Source organism: Zalophus californianus, chromosome 7 (assembly GCF_009762305.2).
Source record: "Zalophus californianus isolate mZalCal1 chromosome 7, mZalCal1.pri.v2, whole genome shotgun sequence".
NCBI classification, from domain to species: Eukaryota; Metazoa; Chordata; class Mammalia; order Carnivora; family Otariidae; genus Zalophus; species Zalophus californianus.
This window is the reverse complement of record NC_045601.1, coordinates 94,309,937-94,334,165: the sequence shown is the minus strand read 5'-3', so window position 1 is coordinate 94,334,165 and position 24,229 is coordinate 94,309,937. Positions and strand designations below refer to the sequence as shown.

Genomic DNA, 24,229 nt, shown 5'->3' with positions numbered 1-24,229 from the left:
TGTGTCCCAAGCAACTATGCTGTACAATTGGGAATATTATAGGAAAAGATCAAAAGTTTTCTTTAGCATTTGTTACCCAGATCAAGTCCTATCTTTTGCTCATAAATCTTTTTTTTTTTGTTGTATCTACCACTGTCATCAGAATATAGAGGATATCTTGTTATTTATTTTGGCTACCACACATCTAATTTCCTGGGAAATTCCTGTGTCTCAAAATCCTCTCCCCCTTCCATGAGGACAGAGTCTTACATAAGTAGAAAATGTCATATACCTGCCTTCCCAGTTTTTCTTGTAGTTATGGTATAGGCATATGATACATTTGTCCCAGTTTCTAAATCAGAAGCAAGTGACACAAGGAAGAAGGTGCCAAGGGAGGGGGGAGTGTATTCTGCTGAGGATTAGGCAGGAACAGTAGCTAAACTGGGTTTTCAGAATTTGCACTGTTAGCCATTCTAGAGACAGTATCCAGGGTGCAGAGTTAGTGGTATTTGTGGTGCAAACTGTAGTGTTTGTGCCCAGAAACAGAGCATTGGTTTCGTCACGGGACCAGTGTTAAGGCAGGCATGATTTGGACTTTGCTCCTGACCGGGCTGTCTGGGAGGGGCAGCCTAGGGAGTGGACTCTGGTGCCAGATTGGCTGTGTTCAAATCCCAGCTGTGCCACTTACCAGGCTTATAACCTTGCTTGGGGAGGTGAATCTCGCTGTGCCTCAGTTCCCTCAAATGGAAAAAGGGGAGATAATAGCATGTATGTCACAAGGTTGTCGTGAGGATTAGAGGAGTTAAACTCTTAGAACAGTATCTGGCATACTTACTAGAATGTTTATTAGTGTTTTCTATCATTGTTTTCTGACCTTCTTGATATTCTCTGAAAGTATGTATCATCTTCTTAACACATTTTTTTTTTTCTGCCTAAATGTGTTGGTTGGAGTATAGTACTTGCAACTTAGCGCCCTGATGGAGACAACACACACTTGTTGAATGGTAACTGTGTAGGGCACAGCATCATCCTAGGTTTCTTTTTGAGAAGGGATTTATAGAACCATTTCTGCATGTGTGTCGGGGCCAAAGCTTGTATTATTTTTATTAAAATGCTTAACTTCCTCTCTAGTTTGTTTTGGATTGACTTCATTCAGAACCTCATGCTTTGACTCCCGGCTTATTGCAGTATTTGAGCAAAATCTGAAACAGAGATTCTCCACGAGGGTAAAATGCATCACACGTTAGGCCGTCTGGCTGGTGTCAGGCGGTGATTTCATTATCTTCACCATTGCAATTATCTAGGCATACATTTATTGCTGATAATCTGTGAAAAGCCTATTTAACTCACTTTTTATCCTGAGTGAAGGGCCATCCAGAGCCCAAGTTTCCCTCTGGAACCCTCTTTATGTTGCTGAGGAGCACAATGTCTCCTGGAACATTAGCTTTCAGTCTGTGAAAGCAGATACTTTCAAATGGGAAAATGTCATGCAAGGTGAACTATTGGTATTTTCACAGCAGGCAAATTCTTACCACCCTCAGTATAAAAACACTACTGAATCACATTTATGGTTTTGTCACCATTACAATGAGAACAGATAGTGACATTTAAACCTAGGAAAATTCAACCCCTGATATTGACTGTTAATGTGAAAAACTTGAAAAAGCAGGTAGAACGCTGTGACCTTAGTGATGTGAATTCTCTAATCAGAGCATACAGAGCAGTCAAATATTTGACTTATTGATTTTTAGAGGACCAAGCTGTTTTGTATGCAAGGTATGAAAATAGTATGAGTTTTTGTCCTTGATTCAGAATAAGCAATGAGAGCCAGGGTTCTGCGCAGTAGATTTGAATTTATGTTGAATAGTATACACTTTTAATATTTTAACATATATTACCAGAAGGGATATTTCAGTTTTCTCATGTATATATAACTATGTGTTTAGAACACAATAATTTGTATTTCCATATTTCTGTTTTGAAACTGGTATTTATTAATATATACTGTTATTAAGAACCTTGTGTAGTATCTTCAATTTTAAAAAGACCCCAGCCTTACAGGGTTATAAATTTTCTCTGCCCACATTTGAACATACTTTTCTACACTCTTAGCCTTATAAATTTTGCTTTTTTGTAAAATTACTCATCTAGAGATCTGTCAATTTTCTAGTGTATTGAAAGCTAAAAATGTAGTAGGTTGAGTTACCCTGGCCTCTTAAAGAAGCCTTTCCATTTTAACTTAAGTTCATCTAAGGAACATGGGTTGTCTCTTGGACAAATAGTATTAAAAAAATTCTCCCTAAGACAATAATGTGGGTAGATTTTTTTATTTGAGCATTGTGGCATTTTTCAGAAATGTTTTTTATTTTCCCTTAATCCTTTCAATCACATCTTACAAATATTTGAAAACACTTTTATTTCGTCACTCTGGGTAACCCTCTTGTCCTTGTCCGCATCTTTTCTTCCTGGTGCTGGGCCCTGGCTCTTGATTTAAATTCCATCACAAATCAGTTGGCCTGGGTTTTTAGCATGCTAGTTACTTTAAGATCAGGGGGCAATTTTTTTTTCCCTGATAGTTTTTTTTTTTTTTTTTTTTTTTTGGCAAAGGGTAAATCTTCAGATAATTTCTAGCAGAGTTTAAGACGGGAGCGTTGCCGTTTGGTAGAATAATGTGCAGAGAGTAAGTTGGAGCTGTCGTATTTCAGAATGACTTTTGGAAACCTGAAATCCCAGAATTCTGCTCTAATTTTTAAATGCCATTGAGAATTTATTCCGGAAAAGGTATTTATTAAATAATTGCCCGTAATCTCCCTGTTAGCAGATGTTAATTCGAGTTTGCTAGGATTAATATACCTTGCCTTTTAAAACCATACCAGAATGAATCATGGAACACTACACCAAAACAAATGATGTAATATATGGTGATTAACATAACAATAAAAAATTAAAAAAAACTGAAAAAAAAAATAAAACCATACCAGATTTCAGTTACAGCCAACTTTAATCGTAGGCTGTTATCTTGCGCTTCCATTTTTATGGCTCAAAGAGAACACGGATTCTAGATTGTCAAGAAGACCACTCCTTATTCTTAGAGTTTGGCACTGTGGTGGTTCCACTCCACTAACTACTGTTTCCTCTTAAGACCCTCAAAGATTGAATAAGGGGAAGCCAGAACGAGTCCCTGTAGTAGCTTCCAGGGTATAGTTACGAAGAGGAATAAAATCACCTGTTTCAATTCTGTGAGATCAAAATCTCATTCTCTCTACTCAATTTTTGAAAAGGTATTGTGGAAAATTAGAATGATAGCAGTTGAATTGGCCGCACGTGACACAGATTTATAGCGTATTTATAGAATGTTAGCGTTTTGTTTTGTTGTGTTTTAAATCCGGAGTCTAGTTTTCCTTGTCCATTGGAATTTTAGATCTGGCCTTTCTCTAGACACCATCTCGTTAGGGACCAGTCCTCAGACAGTGAAACGAGTTGTGAGCTTGTGGCAAGGAGACCAGGACAGGGCACCAAACAAATAGAGAGGGAGAGAAATGGCTACGGCAGAAGTGAGGGAAGGAAAGCCAAGGGGAAGGAATTAACTGGACAAGAAGATAAAAGGTTGGGTGTGGGGAGAAGTAGCAGGAGAAAAGGAAGAGGGGGTTAGAGAGAGAGAGAATGTAGAGAAAACTAAGTGGTGAGAAAAGAATGAAGGTAGAGGGTTCAGAGTTAGGCAGAGAAATTGGTAGTAAAAGAGGAGTTAAAAGAGAGTAGAAGGTCCAGAGTAGGGGAAGGCGAGAAAAGTAAGGTTAGAAGGATGGTGAAGAAGGAAGAGATTGATCCTCTGTCCAGTGTTCTGCTCAACAGGTGGTAGTCACTGTTGTTTCTGCTCAGGTCTGTTCCTGTTGCAGGTGAAACCCCAGCATTGTAGGGCAAGTCCAGTGGTTGTTTGTGCTTCATGGTGAGTGGAGAATGAGTAAACAGTGATGTGCATCCTTTCACTTTTGTAAAGGGTTAGAGTTAGGCTGCACTAGGTGAATTATCAGATTACCTTTTCCTTTGAAAAAATTAAGCATGCACTTCCGTAAGAGAATTTTTTTGTGATGATATTAGTTTCTTACAGACCTGAAAAGCTGAATTTTACGATTTCATTTAAGAGATGAGACAAAGGGCAAGTTATTATACAGCAACTTTGGGTAGCATTTTATTCTGGAGCACCTGTTTTGAGATGTGTTGTTTTTCTGGAGAACTGTCATTGTTGACATGGTAATATTTTAAAACTGTAAAGAAGGCCTTAACCTGGAGTCATTCTGGTGTCATTTACCAGTTAGAGGACTTTGATGTGGGATAGAGGGAGAGACTTTGAGACTGGAGCCATAGGTGTGATTTTGCCAAGTTGGGCAGACAGGGTTCTCTAAAGAGGCCTCGTGTGTATTAGAGCAGAGTGCTTCCTAGGGCTGGCCTTTTCCTGTCAGGTGTGGAGTAGATAGAGATTGCCAATCTGTTATCTTTTAGTAAGTTCCTAGTAGGGTACCCCGGATGCTTGTTACATCATAAGAATGGTACCTGTCAAATCCTTCTTGATTTGTATTTTTATGTTGGGGCAGTTTTACCTAATATATCATTCTATTAGGGGAATATAGAGGAATTTAATTAGTACCAAATCTCGGAATGTTCAAGTCTCAGAATAAGTAATTAAATATGTAACGGGCAAATGATAAAATTTGGCCTTACTATTCTATTAGATTGAATGTAAAAAAAGGATAGTTACAGAAAAATTATTTTGCTTAAAATAAAAGCATATTTTTTGAAGTTTGCTTTAGAGAGCAGAAAGCAGTTGTGTTCTAAGTGTGTGTAATTATCTGCATTCCTTTCCAACCTCTTTGGAGTCAAATTGGTTTTCTCCCCAAGAAAGGCAATTATATGCAGGAGGCCACTTTTTGTTGAATTACTGTGTGTGGCATGCAGTGCATCCCACAAACCTGAAATCATAGATGCGCTGCTATGATTTATAATACCCATTAATTACAGCTTTGTATTAAAGGCTTTTAGTTTTCTGCTTCAGTAAACCTAAATTCTCCTTTTGAAGAAGAATTGCTTACATTAGGTATTATGCTAAATGGTGAATCTTTTCTTTCAGAATCTCATCAGAGGTACTTGATGCAGTGAGATCTTCTCAGTTGGCATTCAGTGTTCACAGTAAAGCTGTTTAACTTTGTAGGGTGGTGAGATAACTGGAAGAGATACTGGTCTTGTAATGAGGAGGCCTCCCACAACACAGTTCAAAGGGGAAGACTGCAAAGCGTTAATCAGAGTATTCATCCACCAGCTGTTGATCATCCTTGTAGCACTCTGCCAGGCTTTGTCCTGTACCTGGCACACACGCTTTCCGGCTGGCTCAGTGGTTCTCAGCTGCAGCTATTCTTTAGATTCACCTGGGGCTTCAGCCTCTCTCACTCCCACCCGCACTCCCCAGCCCCATTAAATACTGGGTATGGATGTTTTTTAAAGGGCTCCTTGGTGAATATAATGTGTAGCCAAGAATGAAAACAGAAGTCTGTTCAGTTCTGTTGGGTGGCTTTGCACCTGAAAAGTTAGATTTCCTCTTGGTTTTTTGGCTTCATATTCCCATATTCCTTCTAGAAATTGAAAATATGACCAAGCAAAACAAATGAACAAAACCAGGTGGCATTGTTTTCTCTTGGGCTTCTGCCATAGTCTAATTCTATTCAGGGACAAACATTTCCCTGGCAACTCCCTTAAATTTTGTTAACTTCACATTTTTCTCCCATGTGATAAATGTCTAATCTGAGGTTTCTTTGCTAAACTTGGCCATCTTATTAGCCCTATCAGGGACCTGCTTTTCAGTGAGGCATTGCCATTTTTTCCTCTGTGACTATTTAAAACTACATTTTAACCTAGAAACATTTTAAAATAAGGATTCATAGTGTTTTTCATTACATCTTTCTCACACATTACTCATTAAACTTCACATACCGGAAGAATTTGTAAGTATTACCCGTTCTTTTTATAAGGAGAGGACGCAAAGTAAGTATGCTTTTATTTGAATATATTGGAAGTAATAATTTAGTTGCGGCACGTGGTCCTGAATGATGTAAGAAGTTCTGAAGGAAGAATATAAATCTAATAATGGGAGTAGCAACTACAGGTTTTTGGAGAGCTTCCTTGATGTTAAGCGGCAGTAAGTGCTCCATGTGCACGGCCACTAGAAGCTTCACGCTCCCCTTATGAGATGTCAAGATGTCCGTACTGTTGTTATCCCTATTTTATGGGTAAGAAAATGGAGGCTAGCGGGTGGAAGAGCCCAGATTTGCCTACACCAGAGCCTGACTTTTAACCCATGCTGTTCTTCCTTTTTTCCTACGTCTGTGCATTTGAGTGCACGTTCTGGCCTGCAGCTCCTGCTTGCATCCCCTTTCCTTACAGACGAACTCATTGACTTAATTTGCTTCAGCCTCTTTTGTTATCTTCCCTCCTTGTGCATCAGGCAGCCATCTGCTCTTGGCATCCCTTTTCACATGTAGGGGACTAGGTCCTGGTGAATGTGGGCATGCTTTTCGGCTTGGCAGAGTGAAGGGGGCACTGGAAAGGCCTGTGGAGAGTGTTTAATATGTTTCCCTTACAGACATAAATACAATTTGATTGGCAACTGTATTTTTTTTCTTCTTGTTAACAGCTTTATTGAGCTATAATTTATATAACATACAGTTCAGTCGTTTAAAGTGTACAATTTAGTGATTTGGGTTGTGTAACCAGCACTCCGATCAATTTTAGAACTTTTTTTAAAAAAGATTTTATTTATTTATTTATTTGACACACAGAGAGAGAAGAGAGAGAGAGAGAGAGTGAGAGCAGGAACACAAGCAGGGGGAGTGGGAGAGGGAGAAGCAGGGAGCCCGATGCGGGGCTCAATCCCAGGACCCTGAGAGCATGACCTGAGCTGAAGGCAGATGCTTAACTGACTGAGCCACCCAGGCGCTCCCCAATTTTAGAACATTTTTAGCACCACAAAAGAAACCCTATAATGTTGGCTTCCTCCCTCAATCCACCTATCTCCTCCTTACTTTATAGATTTGCCTATTTTATGTAAATGGAATCCTACAATATGTGCTCTTTGTGACTGGCTTCTTTCACTTAGCCTCATATTTTCAGGGTCTGTCCATGTTGTAGTATGTACCGGCACGTCATTTCTCTATATTGTCCAATAACATGTCATTGTATGGATGTAGCAGATCAGTGGCTATAGTCTGGCTTTTACGTCTTACTCCCCTGGCTCCCAGCATTGTTTTGGCTGTTTGCAGCGTAGTAACACACAAGGAAACAGACACAGTTGCACAGCTTAGGTAGGGGTTAAGTGGAACCATCCATTCTTTTGTGCATTTATCACATTTTTATTGAACACCTAGTATATACACAACACTGTGCTAGATTTTATAGTATATAAAAGATATGATGTAATATGTGACCTATGCTGTAAGTGTGTTATAAGTAAAGCTGGGTTCAGAAGAAGGAAGTTCTGTTTGTGATTTGTGGCTGCCAGTTCTCCATGTGCCTGACTCGTTGGTGTTTTATTATCTATTTTTTGTTTGTTTTCAATCATTACCTTACCTCTCGCTGAAGTGGTTTTGGGTCTCCTAGATATGAACTGATATTCAATAAGTTCATCCCCACCCCACCCTTCCATAAATTTAAATATTAAAATGTGAGTCTGAGTCATTCTGGAATTTTTTCAGTATAAAACTAATAAATATTGAAATTTTATTAGAATTTTTTTTGAAATTTTATTAGACTCTTGAAGGTCATGAGTTCATATTGAACCTCAAAACTTAGAATATTAGTTAGTCCCAACTTACAGAAATGTTCGGAAATGGTACAGTATGTTCAGCCACCAAAATTGCACAGTGATAATATCCTATTTAATTCAGTTGGAATTCAAGTTACAGGCAGGTTTAATGGATGGGAAACCTTGTAGCTTCTGCATACACTGATAAGCGTTGCATTAATACCAGTTTAGCCACTTGAGTAAACTCTAGATACACAAGAGAAACTCTCTTTAGGATATTTTAAAATGTCATTCGTCTGCTTGAGGAGCCCAACGCGGGGCTTGAACCCCTGACCCTGAGATCAAGACCTGAGCTGAGATCAAGAAGAGTTGGATGCTTAACCGACTGAGTTACCCAGGCGCCCCTCTTGCAGTTAGATTTTGTAGCTAGCATGTCATCCTTTCCTGTTTGTTAGTGTTATTTAATATTATACCATATAAAAATATTCACAGTATCACTGTCATTGTATGTGTAATATGGCATAATTAGCTGTGAAAGATGAATGTTTGGCTGTATACTTATTTTGCTCTTTGCTAAAAACTCAGTAGGCTATCTTGATTCATTGATTTATTTTTTTTTTCAAGATTTTATTTATTTATTTGACAGAGAGAGACACAGCGAGAGAGGGAACACAAGCAGGGGGAGTGGGAGAGGGAGAAGCAGGCTTCCTGCGGAGCAGGGAGCCCGATGCGGGGCTCGACCTCAGGACCCTGGGATCATCATCTGAGCCGGAGGCAGACACTTAATCGACTGAGCCACCTAGGCACCCCTAGTTCATTGATTTAAATATCATATAGAGTAAGTAATATGATTAGGTGATTTAAAACTTTGTCATAAACTGGGAAAAGATTCTACTTCCTGATGTGTGAATTATTTAGATTTTAAGAATTTTGTAAAATTTAATTCCTAGTTGTTTTTTTAAAGTTTTATTTTTTTATTTTAAGTAGGCTCCACACCCAACATGGAGCCCAACACGAGGCTTAAACTCATGACCCTGAGATCAAGACCTGAGCTGACATCAAAAGAATTAGATGCTTAACTGCCTGAGCTACCCAGGCACCCCTGTTGTTTAAAATTTTTTTAACGAGTGTTGATTTTCACTCTGTTCACATTTTTTTCACATTCACATGGCTCCAACCTGTATATTGCTACTGCTGCTACTAATAACAGTAATAGTAATGGATATTTTAGTTAAATATTAAAGACTGTAGATTTTTTAAGGGTAGAATAATAGGCAGGATGCTGTAGTATTAAGAGTGATGGTAATAAGGAATTGGAAACTTGAGTGAGGAAAGACGTCTTTGTTCAGTTTGATAACTTCTGTGGAAGAAGCAAGTATATGTATGTGTGATTATAGGTGATATTTTTTTAAGTATTATAAACCCCACTTGTGTTGTAAACTGTGCCATAGGCAGCATATAATTCCGTGTTCATAGACATACTAGATATTCAGTGTGTCAGTGGTAATTCAGAATCATGTACTGCACTAAAATACAAAAAGAAAAAAATAATAAAATAACAATAGCAATGGCTAGAGTTCATTGTTTACTGTAAGCCAGATAATGTATGTATGTTTAATATTCGCAATCCTGTGAGGTGTAGTGATTTCCCACTTTACAGATAAGAAACTGAGGCTCAGGGAGGCTAAGTAACTTGCCAAAGTTCACTTAATTTTGACAATCCCATTATCTGTGTTCTTGAGTACTTTTATACTACTTTGTTTTGTTATTTTCTATTGTATTCTTAGATGGTGAAATACTGTATATTCTTTGTAACAAGTTGAAGAAATAAGAGGTATATTATCTCTTGCATATTTCTTGCTATATACAGAAACATGTAAGAGATATATAGAGATTAACACACTCTAATATTGTTTAGTTTTGCCTTTGTAAGGCAATGTATGTATCTTCGATGGAAATTTGGTGGTGGTGAGGGTACTAGACTTTCTGTCTACTTGGAGTTATACAGACCTGGGTCTACTAACTCCCCTTGGGCAAGTTCTTTGACATCTTTGAGGCTGGGCTTCCTTATCTGTGAAGTGATTATCATTATTTTCATGGTTCTGTTACTGACTGTCCTAGAGAGTGGAGACAATTGATTAAATATATTCTCGGTTAAACATTTATTACAGTCATTCCATATAAATTTCAGTGGCTGGGCTAAAATGTAAAGAAATCCTATGAATTAAGAATAGATCATCAGAACTGATTTGAGAATTAATTGGTAATTCTGAGCATTAAGTGATTGTCTTTCTTATACAGTAATACACGTGAAATTGTTTGGCCATAGTTACTTGGTTAATGTGTTTGTGGATTGCTCAAGAAAAGGAAGCATCAAAAAAAAAATTCTTGCAGAAAGGACAGGAATAGGAAAAATTACATGTCGATTTCTTTTATTCATACCCTTTTCATGATTCATCTTGTTTCTCAGGTCTTAGGTGGAGAGAGAAGTGATGATTTTTCTTGTCTGAGTAGGGGATAATTTGAAGCTGTTCCCTGGAGATTTCTAAAAGATACACATTTAAGCATAATCTAAAATGTTCTTACTACTGTCTTACAGGGGGAAAAAGCTTTCTCTATTTCTCTCTTTTGCTGCTGGATATATTGTCCCCTACATTTGTGGCCTTTAAAGAGCATTCAAGTGCACCACTGTCCACATTATGGTGCTTAGATGGCTAAGGGAATAGCAAATAAAGACCTGGCAACATATTTAACGGTGTGCGTATTGGGAGGTGGGAGGATGTTTAGATTTGCAAAACACTTTGCCTGTTGAAAATCCAGTCAGTATGTATTGACTACTATATGCAAGGTCACTTGCTAGATCCTAGGCAAGATAAAAAGAAGAGTAATATAGCCATGAATATGGAGAGCCATATAGTCTGAAGGGAAGCTAAAACAAATAACTACAGTATCAGGCAGAACATGGCAGTTTCCATAGTAGAATAAGTAGTTGTGTCATCCAGAGGAAGGAGAGATAGTATCTCATTAAAGGAGGCAGGAGAAGTGTTAAGAAAGAAGGGGCAATTTGAAATGGATTTTAAAGGATAAAAAAGGGGGCACCTGGGTGGCTCAGTCGGTTAAACCCCTACCTTAGGCTCAGGTCATGATCTCTGGGTTCATCGAGCCCCTAGTCTGGCTTCCTGCTCAGTGAGGAGTCTACTTCTCTCTCTCTCTCCCTCTGCCCCTCCCCACTGCTTGTCTCTCTCTCTCTCTCTCTCTCTCTCTCTCTCTCTCTCTCTCTCACACACACACATCTTGAAGTGTGAGTGCATTTGTACTTAAATAGGCAGGGGAAACCTGTCTTTGACTTTTAAAATTTTTTATTATTTTTAAGCTGTTTATTTTGAAATAATTGTAGGTTTACAAGATGTTGCAAAAAAAAAAATGTGTATATAGACAGGTCTCGTATGTTCTTTACCCAATTTCCTCCAATGGAAACATCTTGCATAAGAAGTTCTAGGACAGCATGAAAACTAAGAAATTGACGTTGGTACAGTCCACAGAACTATTCAGATTTCACCAGTTTTATGTGCGTATTATGTGTGTGTTTATGTAGTTTTATCACATGTATAGATTTGTGTGACTATCAACCACAGGGCTTCCATTAATAGCTACACCCGTTGTCTCCTCTTTACCTCTACCTTCTACCTATTGTTGGCAAACACTAATCTGTTCTTCATTTCTGTAATTTTGTTATTTTAAGAATATTATAGGGCGTGCTTGGGTGGCTCAGTTGTTAAGCGTCTGCCTTCAGCTCAGGTTATGATCTCAGGGTCCTGGGATCGAGCCCCACATTGGGCTCCCTGCTCAGTGGGGAGTCTGTTTCTCTCTCTCACTCTCCCTCTGTGCTCTCTCTTTCTCTCTCAAGTAAATAAATAAAATCTTAAAAAAAAATATTATATAAATGGAATCATACAGTATGTAGTTTTTTAAAATAAAAAAACCTTTTATTTTCAAATAATCATAAATTTATAGGAAGTTACAAATACAGTACAGAGAGGTCCCTCCTCCATTCGCATAGTTTGCCAGGTGGTTCTATCTTGTGTAACTGTATCAGTAACAAAACCAGGAAATTGGCATTTGTATAATGTATGTATGTAGTTCTGTGCTATCTTATCACATGTGTAGATTTATGTGTCCATTGTGGAAGTCAAGATAAAGAACTAATCAGTCACCAGAAGCTCTCCCTCATCCTACCTTTTATGGTCGCACCCATATCTCCCCCCTCCTGCCTCGGCTCCATCCCTAATCCCAGGTTACCACTAATCTGCTTTCTAAATAATTATATTATTTCAAGAATATTATGTAAATGGACTCATACAGTATGTGACCTTTTAAGATTCACCCCCCCCTTTTTTTGCTCAGCGTTATACCATTGAGATCCATCCAAGTTGTTGCATGTATCAGTAGTTTGTTCTTTTTATCACTGCATGGTATTTGTTTAACCATTCATCTGTTGAAGGGCATTTGGATTGTTTCCACTTTTGAGCTATTATGAATAAAGCTGCCATCAGTATTTGTGTACAGGCTTTTGTATGAACATAGGTTCTGTTTTTCTTTGTGATAAATGCCCCAAGAGTGCAATTACTGAATCATATGGTAGTTGTTTGTTTAGTTTGTTAAGAGACTACCAAACTATTTCCCAGGGTGGTACTGTTTACATTTCTACCAGCAGTGTATGAGTGATCCAGGTTTTCTGTGTTCTGTGCAGCATTTGGTGTTATTGTAATTTTTAATTTATTCTGATAGGTATGTAGTGATATCTCTGTGGTTTTATTTTTTATTTTTTAAAAAGATTTATTTTTTTTAGTGGGGGAACGAATGCAAGTGGGGGTAGGGGAGAGGGAAAGGGGTGGGGGACACACTTCTTGCTGAGCATGGAGCCCAAGCTGGGCTCAGTCCAGCGACCCATGAGATCATGACCTGAGCTGAAACGAAATTCAGAAAGCTTCTGGGGTGGCCAAGGTCAGTAGAGAAGGAGTGGTGGGAATGTCTGCATGGATGTGGACAGGTAAAGATGATGGAGAGAAAAAGTAGAATGAAAATTTGGGCATTGATATTTGGTGAGTGAAAGTTTGGAGTACTTTTGACAAAAAATAGGTAATTCAGAATTTTCTTTTTAATTTAGAGAAAAATGAGTGATTTGGTTTCAATACGGGCATCTTTTTTTAAAGATTTTTTTTTTTATTTAAGAGAGAGAAAGAGAGAGTGTGCACAAGGTGGGGGGAGGGTCAGAGGGAGAAGCAGACTCCCTGCTGAGCAGGGAGCCCAATGTGGGACTTGATCCCATCCCGGGACTCCAGGATCATGACCTGAGCCGAAGGCAGTCGCTCAACCAACTGAGCCGCCCAAGCGCCCCTCAATTGGGCATTTTGAGTGCAGATGGATTATTTGGGTGGAGGTGTGTGTCCATAAAGAAGTTATACATCTGAGTCTCTAGCTTAGAAAGGTTAGGGCTAGAAGTATTTTAGAATCAAATATGGAGAGAAGATAGTTCACATTTTGCTTGGACATGGGCAATAATAGTAAGCAAAAGAAATATATAAATCAGAGATGTAGAAGGAAGCCTGGGGGATTGTGGTATAAATGTGAGCAATAAGCTTGCAGTTTTGTTTGTTTTTTTAAACAGAGGAGAAATAAGCATGTTTTTATGAAGAGGCAGGAGGAACCAATAGGACCATGAAAGATTTAGGATGCATGTGAGGGCAAATCATCTCAAAGCTGCAGAACAGAGGTGCTTGGTTGAAGCAAAATGTGATGCTGATGTTAGGGAGAGCATCAAGAGACAGGAGAAAACATCATCTTTGTCAAGGAAATTGAATTTATCTTTCATGGACCCAAGAGGGAAGAAAGAGACGGATGTGCCAAACAGTTTTTTGAGGAGGGAGACTGAGGACCAGTATCAGATGGCTTCCCTGACCCTTTTAGGAACATAAATGGTTTTTTAAATAAGCATTTTGGATGATTCCAGATTATTTATTTTTAAAACTATGGCTTTGATTAAAGCCTTAGGATATGAGCACAATACAATCTTTCATTAAAACGTTTAGACACCAGCGGCAGAAAAAAATGCCAGCAGCATAAACAATTTATCTTACAATTCTATCAGCAGGCTTGTTTTAAAAGGGACACACTCCTGTTTTACTGAATACCTGGCCAGAAAGAAATTGTCTTTTAAAAAACTTTATGGCTAACATGAAAATGCACTAATCACCTATGATTTATAGCTTAAAAAAAACCATCGAAACCAAAATTTATGACTCTTCGATCAGTCAGAGCTAGGATTTTTTTTTAGTGATTCAGGGTAGATGAGAGGATCACTGGGCGAGGCATTGTTACTACTGACTGCTGATAAAGTGTCGATGATGATATTCTGCAGGTCTAAGAAGCAACAGAAGGAAAAGCCTCATTCAGTAGGAGGAGAATGGGAAAAGTGAAGGCGATGCCATTATCATACCCCGTCTAGGGTTTTTCTTCGGGAGAGGAGGTGTTGTTGGTGTTACACCATCATTAATCACCGAGACTTGGTATTTCATCTAACAGGAGTACCTTTGTTTTGAGGCGAAGTATTTATTTTCTTTGAAATGTAGTTACATAACTTGCAATGAAATGTGAACCAGTATTGGTCTAAACTAAAGAAAGGCACAGAGAAGGTAATTTAATTGTGATGTAGAAGTAGTAAAAAAATAAAGTGGCCTGAGGTTGGTGCTAAAGTGATTAAGATATTAAGTAGTTCTGATGTCATTAAAATAGTACTGGGCCTTGGGGCGCCTGGGTGGCTCAGTCGGTTAAACGTCTGCCTTCGGCTCAGGTCATGGTCCCAGGGTCCTGGGATTGAGCCCTGCGTCGGGCTCCCTGCTCAGGGGGAGGCCTGCTTCTCCCTCTCCCACTCCCCCTGCTTGTGTTCCTGTTCTCGCTGTCTCTCTCTGTCAAATAAATAAAATCTTAAAAAAATAAAAAAAATAGTACTGGGCCTTGTATCATTTTATTCACTGATTTAATAGTACCTTATGCTATTTCAAATACTTGATCCTATGATTGCTGCTTACTATTAATAGTTAAAATCTGTTTCATTCTGCTTGTTCACAAATATTATTTTGACTTTGCTTGAGCTTCATAGATTTAAAAGCTTTACAATATGGAAAATTAAAATCATGTTCTTCACTTGGATGATTGCACAAAATCTTTTTATAGCAGATTCTAAAACCTGATGCATGATAGTATTTACACAGATGTTCAGAAAGTAAATAATAGAGATAGGGATTGTTGTAGGATTATGCTGTCATTAGCTGTTGTAGTTGCTGTCTGTTCCCCATGAGAAGGTATAGATGTTGGTGTCAGTTGAAAACTGTTTGAAATGAGAAGAGACTCACGTGGTTTCTTGTCACACTCAGAATAAAAAAATCCCAACTTCTAACCTGTCCAGTTTCATTTTGTAAAACTGCTGTTGCCTTTTTCCCCTAGCTATACCTACCCCTCCCTTGTTTCAGGGACTTTGTATTTGTTCTCCTTCACCATGGACCACTCCTTTTCCAGTTTTTTTGTGGTCCCTTGAACACTTGAACTTTAGGCCCTTAGCATTTGTTTTTCCCTTTTCCTAGAATGTTTTTCCCCCAGATATTTATGCGGTTTGTGTTCTCACTTTATTCAGGTCTCTCTCCTGAAATGTCATCTTCTAAGACTTTCTAAGAGAAAATTTTCCTGTCAAAAACAAGAACCTTGCCCTCTCACATCTTCCTCATCATTCCCTCTCCCCTTATGTTGTTTTCATTCTAGCACTTAATCGTGCCTGATATTAAATTTTGTATTTATTTATTGTCCCCATCACTGTAGGGCAGGGATTTTGCCTTGCTTACTTTTCTATCCATCGCATCTAGAACAGTGACTATCAGGGAGGAGGGACTCAAGTAGGTATTGATGAATAGATGAATACTTGACTAATTAAGTTGACAAGACAAGTTACTATGAAGCTCGGATTATGGAGATAGTATTTGAGTGGTAGGTTAGCTATATGAGGTGATTAGTAGAGGGATAGATATCCACAGTCAGGGTTCAGGATCTGTAACCATGTGACATAAGCTGGGGAATCATGGTTTCACAGACTTCTGGACATGGTGGTTAGTTTAGGACATCTTTCCCTGAACTGAACTCATGGGCAGAGTACTTGGCTCTATTCTCTGAGGCCCTGCCATTCCTTTGTTTACTGAAGCTCCTCCTTAGATCCTGTGAGCTGCTTCAGCCTGGGCTCCTTCTAACACTTGTTACTTTCCCCCTTGGGTGGTTAAAGGTTTGTACCTGTTCATGGCTGGAAGAGCTCTGCCTCATAAGGGTGGGCACAGACAGGTCATGTGAATTAGTTCAGATGTTTGTAGCTGCTAGCATTAGATCTGAGTGGATATTGGTCTGTGGAAAGGGCTGATGAATGTAGTCCTGCCAGGTTTTTTGTTTGTTTTTGCTTTGTTTTGTTTTATGTTACGTCTATAAGACAGAGTAGAAGATAGGAACAAAATTAACATCTACATTTTGAAAACTCTTAGGTTATAGGAAATAGGAATGTTGGTAGTGATTCCACCACATTATGGCTAGAGAATTATTCATCTGTTCATTTATTCAGTAGGTATTTGATGAATGCTTATTGTGTATTGTGTGTAGGACATTTTCCTTACATGCAGAGGTTAATTAACTCATTTGACAGAGTCATTTATTGAGTGAAACTGTGCTGCGCTTTATGGGGGCAGGGATGAACAAGCCCTGGCTTCTGCCCTAAAGGAGGTTACCGTCTAGGAGGGGTGGGGGGTGACAAGCAAACAGGTGTGTGCCTAGCAGTGTAGAAGTGTGTGCTGTAGGGACACCCCGAGGAAGTCATTAGCTCTAAGGTTAAGAGATGGGACAGAGAGGTGAAGTTTCCTAGAAGGTTCTTAAGGAATGGAAAAGATAAATAGGTGTTTGCCAGAGAGAGGCATGGGTGTAGAAGAACTGGAATTCCAGAGAGCATAGGTGTTTAGCTACTGGATGAATGGGAAAAGCTGCATTTTAGAATGGCTGGAGTATATAGCCCAAGAGGAGAGAAGTTAGATGAGAGATGGGACTGAAGAAAAGGCAGAAAGAGGTAGACCAGGCTAAGGGGATGGGACTCTATTTAAAGCAGTGAGGAGTCATTTAGAAGATTTATCTCAGGGAATAACAAAGCAGATTTGTGTTTTGGCAGGATCAAAGTAGAGTGAGTACCAGCTGGAAGACAAGGCAGGAAAACCACAGAGAGCAGATATCTGAAGCCTCATGTTTTTAGACACAGAATCATCCTAAGGGAAAGAAGATAATCAAGAGACCTGGTTGGAGCAGAGGCTTTAGATTAAGCTTCAGGACGGCACCGGGCACATGGACAGATTCCTGATGTGTCCAGTACACATGACATGTTCAACTTCACCAATAGTTGTACTATTTTCATAACTCAGCCAGTCATATTTCACATTAAATGACAAACTTAGGCATTAGAAATGAGATCTTGAGAAACTGCTAGATGATCACCATTGACCAATATTTATTGTGAAACAGCTTGGGTCTTTTGAGATGGATATCTGGGGAAAGTAGATTGATACTGAGTAGACACTTGACAAATATTTCTTATTTGGTTAGTTACTTATATAAAAGTTACTGGAGGGGTGCCTGGGTGCTACAGTCAGTTAAGTATCTGGCTCTTGGTTTCTGCTCAGGTCATGATCTTGGGGTTGTGGGATTGAGCCCTGCGTCCGGCTCTGCGCTGAGCACTGAGTCAGCTTGGGATTCTTGCTCCCTCTGCCCCTCCCCCTGCTTATGCACGCTCTTTCTCTCTCTCTCTCTGTCAAGTAAATAAATCTTAAAAATAAAAAGTTACTGGAGCCACAGTCTCCCCACCCCCCCACCCCCGAGTAGTATACATTTGATTTCTTCTAGTGTGAAGCATAAGGATTTTATTCATATTCCAAAAATAAAGCAGTTTGGAAAAACTTGTGTGGTGCCTGGCAAATGCATTTAATGTTTATTTTTGGTGACTTTTATTTAGCCTTTGAATTTTTACAGTCACCATCACATCAGAAAAACAGTTTAAAAGAGCACTAGTCAAGTTCTAACAATTCCCTTAGAAAGTTACAACAAAGAAATGTCTTCTAATAAGCTTGTTTAATATTAAATTTTAATTGGAACAAGCACTCAACTTGGTTTTGAATCAGTGTCTTCAAGTCTACCCTCTTCTATGAAATATTCATGTAGTAAAGATGGACAAAAAGGTGGAAACTAGCATAAAAGAGACCTATGTCTAATGTGTGTGTCAAGGTGTCTGTATGTGTATTTGTACATATGAATCTATTTATATTGTTTTATAAAGAATTGTCTACTTTTGGGATAATGTGGTAAAAATCTAGCAGTATATATCACGTTGGGGGCTGAATTTATTTGATCAATGAAATTTGGAACCTAAAGTCATTATTTCTGTGGTACTACAAATACTATATTTAGAGATAATGAGAAGCAAACACATTCACTGACTTGTGGAGGTGGCATTTTACTAAAAACCATATAGTAATATATATGTATTATATATTAAAATATACATGTTAATATAAATATAAAAATACATTAAAATATTACACATATATATTAAAATATAATAATATTTTAAAAGAAGCATGTTTGGATCCATTGGGAATGGGAGGAATTTGAGAAATCAGTCAGTAAATATACTCTTAGGCTAATTGCCTCAAGAGTACATATATTAATGCTGAGGGAAGCTCAGGCAATTTATTTAAAATCATGGAAGTAGTAGTAATGGTGATGGTGGTAGTTTGAGTAGCGGTTAGGTAGTAGCAGCCGGGTGCTCTTAACACACCACCCATGTGTGGCACAATACATATTTGCTGAATAAATAATTGAAAGCATATTATGTCTATAAGTTTCTTTTCATTTACTGTGTTTAGTTCTTACAGTAGCCATGTAAAATAAGAACTAGTCCCGTCAATTTACAGATGAAGAAATTGAGGCACTGACGAACTGACTACTTCAAGGTCATACAGCTAGTACAGGCTAGGGTTTGAACCTGGGCATGTCTGACTTTAAGCTCGGGTTGACGTTCTTCAATTCTGTGTTCTTTCTACCTGATTTCTCACTTCCATTTTCAGTCATGCATATATTAAAATCCTGGTGTATAGCCCTGGATACAGTCAGAGCAAACACAATATTGATTTTATATTGTAGGTTGTTAGAAAGGAGAATCCCAGTAGAATGAATGGCCAGTAACGATGTGGTGTTTCTTGGTGGTGTTGGTTGGAGTCCCAGTAGATCAGAATTTCCAGAATCATTGCTTTGGCAGCCTTTCCTGTGCCCCTTATCATCTGCAATGTAATGTGAACCAGGAGTAGTAGTCCTAGGAATACTCCAGAGTTTATACAGTGAGGTTTCAAAGCTGTGCCTTTTTAACATTAGAAACTGTCGTTAGTTCCAAAGTAGAATGTAGGTTAAACAGTCACTAGGAATTTCATTGAAAAATCTGTGTTTCTGAGAATGTTTCTGAGAATGTTTTGTACTTAAGTGACACCTGTTACCACCTCCAGGGGATGAGTCCCACTTTGTGGAGGATAGCAAAGGGCAGGACAGTGTCTGTTACCAGGAACGGCAGTCCTAGGATATCAGCCCACTGTGTGGTTTGCAGGTGTTGAGGTCACCAAAAAAGACACAACTCACACAAACATTGGATAGAGGAACACTTTATTCACATAGAGAAGAGGCAGAACAAGATCATTCTCAATAATAGACACTGGTTCTTCCATGGCCAGGAGATCTTGCTCTGCAGCCTATCAGGTCCCTTTTCAGTGCTGCAGGTGAAGGACTCCATTCCCTCACTGCCTGGAATAGAGCTAGCAGTGGAGTTGGCTATGTGCCACATGACACACAGGCTTAAGCAGAACAAAGAAATACACATCAGACCCAGAACAGGGGAAGATATTCCCAGACTGAGAAATATGACCAGCGCAGGCTGTGAGAGCTCTTTATCTCTTTGTAAGGAAGAGTTCTGAGCCCAAGACACATTCTTCTGTGGCTCCTCAAGGGCAACAAGCTGCAAGTGACTGTTTTCCTAACAATACTTATGTTGGACCACAAACACTTCATGAGAGTTCCAGTCTGTTTAAGAATGCTTTTTTTTTTTAAGATTTATTTATTAGAGCGTGAGCATGTGCACTGGGGGGATGGGCAGAGGGAGGGAGAGAGGGGGACTCCCTGCTGAGTGGGCTGAGACAACAAGGGGCTCTGTCTCATGACCCTGAGATCATAATCTAAGCTGAAACCAAGAGTCGGATGCTTAACCAACTGAGCCACCCCAGCACCCCAAGAATTATTCTTAATTTTTGGTGTTAGTCCAACAATTGGATTTGAAGTTTGTTTGTATTTTTAAGTCGGTGTATGGTGTTTTAAAAGTGTTAGATTATTCAGAAAAAAACTGTTAGGTTGTTGATACTCACTGTTATTAATTAATTAATAATCAGTTACTTATAGGTAATTCTATTTTCTGATATTTTACTATTTTACTAAACTGTAGCTTATTCCTTTGCTGAGTTATTTGGGATTCTGTCAAGATAGAGTTAATGTGGGCAGTCGGCTCCTTTCCCTAAAGCTAACCATGGAGAAATGGCAGACGTTAGAGGAAAGCACGGATCTGAGGAAAGAACTAAAATCAGTAAGAAAACCTCCAGGGGCGATTGAGACTGTTGTGAATTGGTGTGCATGAGTAGGTGGTTAGCTTGGGATACAGGGTGGCTTGAGGAATCGAGAGAAAATACGTTGTTTTAAGGTTTTTTTCCTTTTAAGTTTTATTTTTGAGTTGACTTTCTCCAATTGCCTTGAAATGATAATTGCCCGTCCCTCTGCTGCAGAAATTGATATCAGTAGGATCCTTTCAGGGCAGGACAAAGCCCTGCTGGGGTGAGGAGCTGATGAAAATCGGTACAAGCTCACCAGCAAACCCAGGGCACTCAGTCCTCCTAGGGCAGAGTATACCCTATGGAGATCGCCTTCTCCCTGTGCTGCTGCTTATAAGAGTTTAAAGGCTGATCCCTTCCAAAGGAGTTGCCTTGCAGTAGGCCGAGACAGAAGTGGTCAAGAGTGGGTATTTGGTGCCTGTGGCTCATCTTCATCTTTTTCAAATTCACCAGGAGGGATAATAGGAGGACTTGGGTTTTGGCCTTTTTTCACATGTTTCTAGATCCTCAAACTCTTGTTCTTTAGTGAATATGACCTCATAGGCTGTAAACAGACATATGAAGAGTGTAGCCGCTGCTGAAAAACAGATAAACTGAATAGTACGCTCCTCATGAAGCGGAATCATTAGAACAGAAGGGTAATTTAAAATAAACGTAATAAATATGCCTGGCAATAAAAGAGGATAGTAGTAGTATTAAGAAGGAACTAGAAGTCCTAAAAAGGACAAGGTGGAAATATTAGATATGACAAATATAGTAGTTGAAGTAAAGAACTTAATAAATCAGATAAAGAGCATGAGTACAAGTGACAAATGCATTGATGAACTTGAAGACCGTGTTGAGGAAATCCTCCGAAGGTAAAGGAAAAGTAGAGATGGAAGATACTGAGAAGGCTAAGAAATATGGAGGAGAGGCATAGTAATGCCAGCATTCAAATAACAGGGTTTTCAGGAGGTAGAAAAGAAATTGGAGGAGAGAAAAATATTAGAAGAAATAATGATGGTAAATTACTCAGAATTAAGAAAGAACAAAGACTTCAGATGGAAAGGGCTAATAGAAAACCAAGGAAGAAAGATAAAAACCTAAAGATAAAAAATATGGCACATCTTGATTGACAAGAGAAATTTAAGAATATCATAGCCAAAGAAATCTAAAAACTTTCAGAGCAAAAGAATAGATTATGAACACATTAACACGAATCAGACCGAGTTACCTTTTCTCCATTATTCTGCATATTTGAGGTTAGGGAAATCATCTGTATAATATGTAATTCAAAACTTGGAAAGGAAATGCATCCATTCATATTTCATTTGATAAAGTACTTCTCAATGTAATAAGGCACATATTTTCTTTATAACCTTCTTGAAAAAAAGATTTAGGGTGGCTGGTCACAATATGTAATTTTATGATTTTGTATAAATATTTGGGAAAAGTTGCTGTCATTTTCATTAAAGTCCTCTCTCCTTTTTTGGGGGGAATAGTTCAATTTGATCTCATATTAGGGCACATGCGTTTTAGAAATGTGTTTTTGCAGCCATAGATATAAAATGGATGATTTTCTATTTCTAGTAATTGAATATGACACAGCTGATTTTCAGTTGCTCTTTTTTGTACCCTTAGATTTTAATGATTTAAATTGCCTGTTATTACTGCTTGTATACCAGAAAGAAGTCATGTTCATCTTTGGCTCAGAAATCCTCTGTCCAGTAGAAATATAATGTGAACTACATATGTAATTTTAAAATTTCTGGTATCTACATAAAAAATGTTTGAAAAGGATAAAAGTAATCTCACTGTATTATATTTAACCAATATATACGGAATATTATGTCAATATATAATTAATATACATACTTTTTGGGGCACCTGGGTGGCTCAGATGGTTAAGCATCTGCCTTCGGCTCAGGTCATGATCTCAGGGAACTCAATCCTGAGATTGTGCCCTGTGTCTGGCTCCTTGCTCAGCAGGGAGTCTGCTTCTCCCTCTCCCCCTGCTCATGCATGTGCTCTCTCTTCCTCTCTCCCAAATAAATAAATAAATAAACAAACAAATAAATAAATAAGATCTTTAAAAAATACATACATACTTTTTAACAAGGTATACATTCTCTTCTCCCTACTAGGTCTTTGAAATTTAATGTGTATTTTATAGCGTATCTCAGTTTAACCACATTTCAAGAATTCAATACCATATGTAGCTACTTGCTACCATATTGTCAGTGCATCCCTGAAGCAAATGATGGTTCAGTGTTCTAATTGTTGTGTGGCTTAAGAGCTTTTTGTAAGACCTCAGTTGTAGTAAGGGGTATTAGAACTGAATGCTCTTGTAGCAAGTGATATATTTATATCCATTAACTGTAGCTAATCATAAAAAGGAGCATTCAGACTGGAAGACATTATTTGATTGCTGTAGTTTTCAAGGTAGAAATTATGTTAAAACACATAAATCTATAGAATATTCTGACTGGGGGCGCCTGCGTGGCTCAGTTGCTTAAGCCACTGCCTTCAGCTCAGGTCATGATCCTGGAGTCCCAGGATCGAGTCCCGCATCGGGCTCCCTGCTCAGCAGGGAGTCTGCTTCTCTCTCTGACCCTTTTCCCTCTCGTGCTCTCTCTCTCTCATTCCCTCTCTCTCAAATAAATAAATAAAATCTTTAAAAAAAAAGAATATTCTGACTGACTGGTTTTACAGTTTTATATCTTAAGTCCAGATATTTCTATCTGGTTGTCTAACAGGCAGTTGAAGCTTAACATGGACAAAACTGAGCCTCTGATCTTTCCTTCCATATTTGCTCCTGCTCATATTAATGAATAGTATTTCTGTTCTTTTCTGGCACAGGGGCCAAAAATTCTTTCTTTGACTTCCAGCTAGAACATTGGTGAAAAGTCACAGGATGCTGTTCCAAATGTCCAGTTATCTGAAGTCTTTAGTTCCCCATATTTTTACTATGATGTCTTTATAATGAAAAAAGTCTGCTGAGTACTTTTAGGTAATATTAATGTCCCTTTTTAAAAAAATCTCAGTGGAAATTTGGGACAAATGTATGTTTTTCAGTAGTTGACTTTAAAATTCTGTCAGCTGTCTGATAGTTCACATGCCAGCACTGTTGAAACATCTTGGTAGGACTGATTTTAGTTCATGCTGGCATTCATTTACATTTGATTAACATGAACAAGCTGAGGGGGCAATGTAAGTCAGGCACAGATAGCAGAACAGGAAAAACCAAGCTTTGCATTTTGTGTACTGTGCTTTGTCCAGGAGATCTTGTGGCCCTTTGTTTAAAGCATTTTATTAGAGAAAGTAAACTTTAAGAAGTATAAGATGCAGATCTCTCCCTCTCCCAGTTTTATAACTGTTGATTTTTTAGTTGCAGCAAAATGCATTTTTATGTCAAGATTGGCTGCTTCAAAATAATACTGATTTGGGCCTTTGTGTAGTGAGATCTTTTGGAACTAACATTGCCTATGGGTTTTTGTTCCCTTTCTCTTTTCCTACGATATGTTATAAAACATGAAGATGTCAGATATAAAGGATGGATATTGCTCAGACTTGTCCTTTGCTTGTCTGGTTATCCATCAAACACTATCAGCCCGATTGTGCCAGAAAGTATGAAATAATGTCATTGGAAAGCAATCAGTCAACTGTATGTCAAGGTCTTTTAAAAGTCTCAACTAGCTGTTCTGATATCAAAGGA

General features: G+C 38.5%; 1 protein-coding gene across 1 annotated transcript in view; it reads left to right on the top strand.

The window, feature by feature from the left end:
* Positions 1–24,229, top strand: part of PRIM2 (DNA primase subunit 2) — a 304,959-nt gene that overhangs the window by 145,974 nt on the left and 134,756 nt on the right.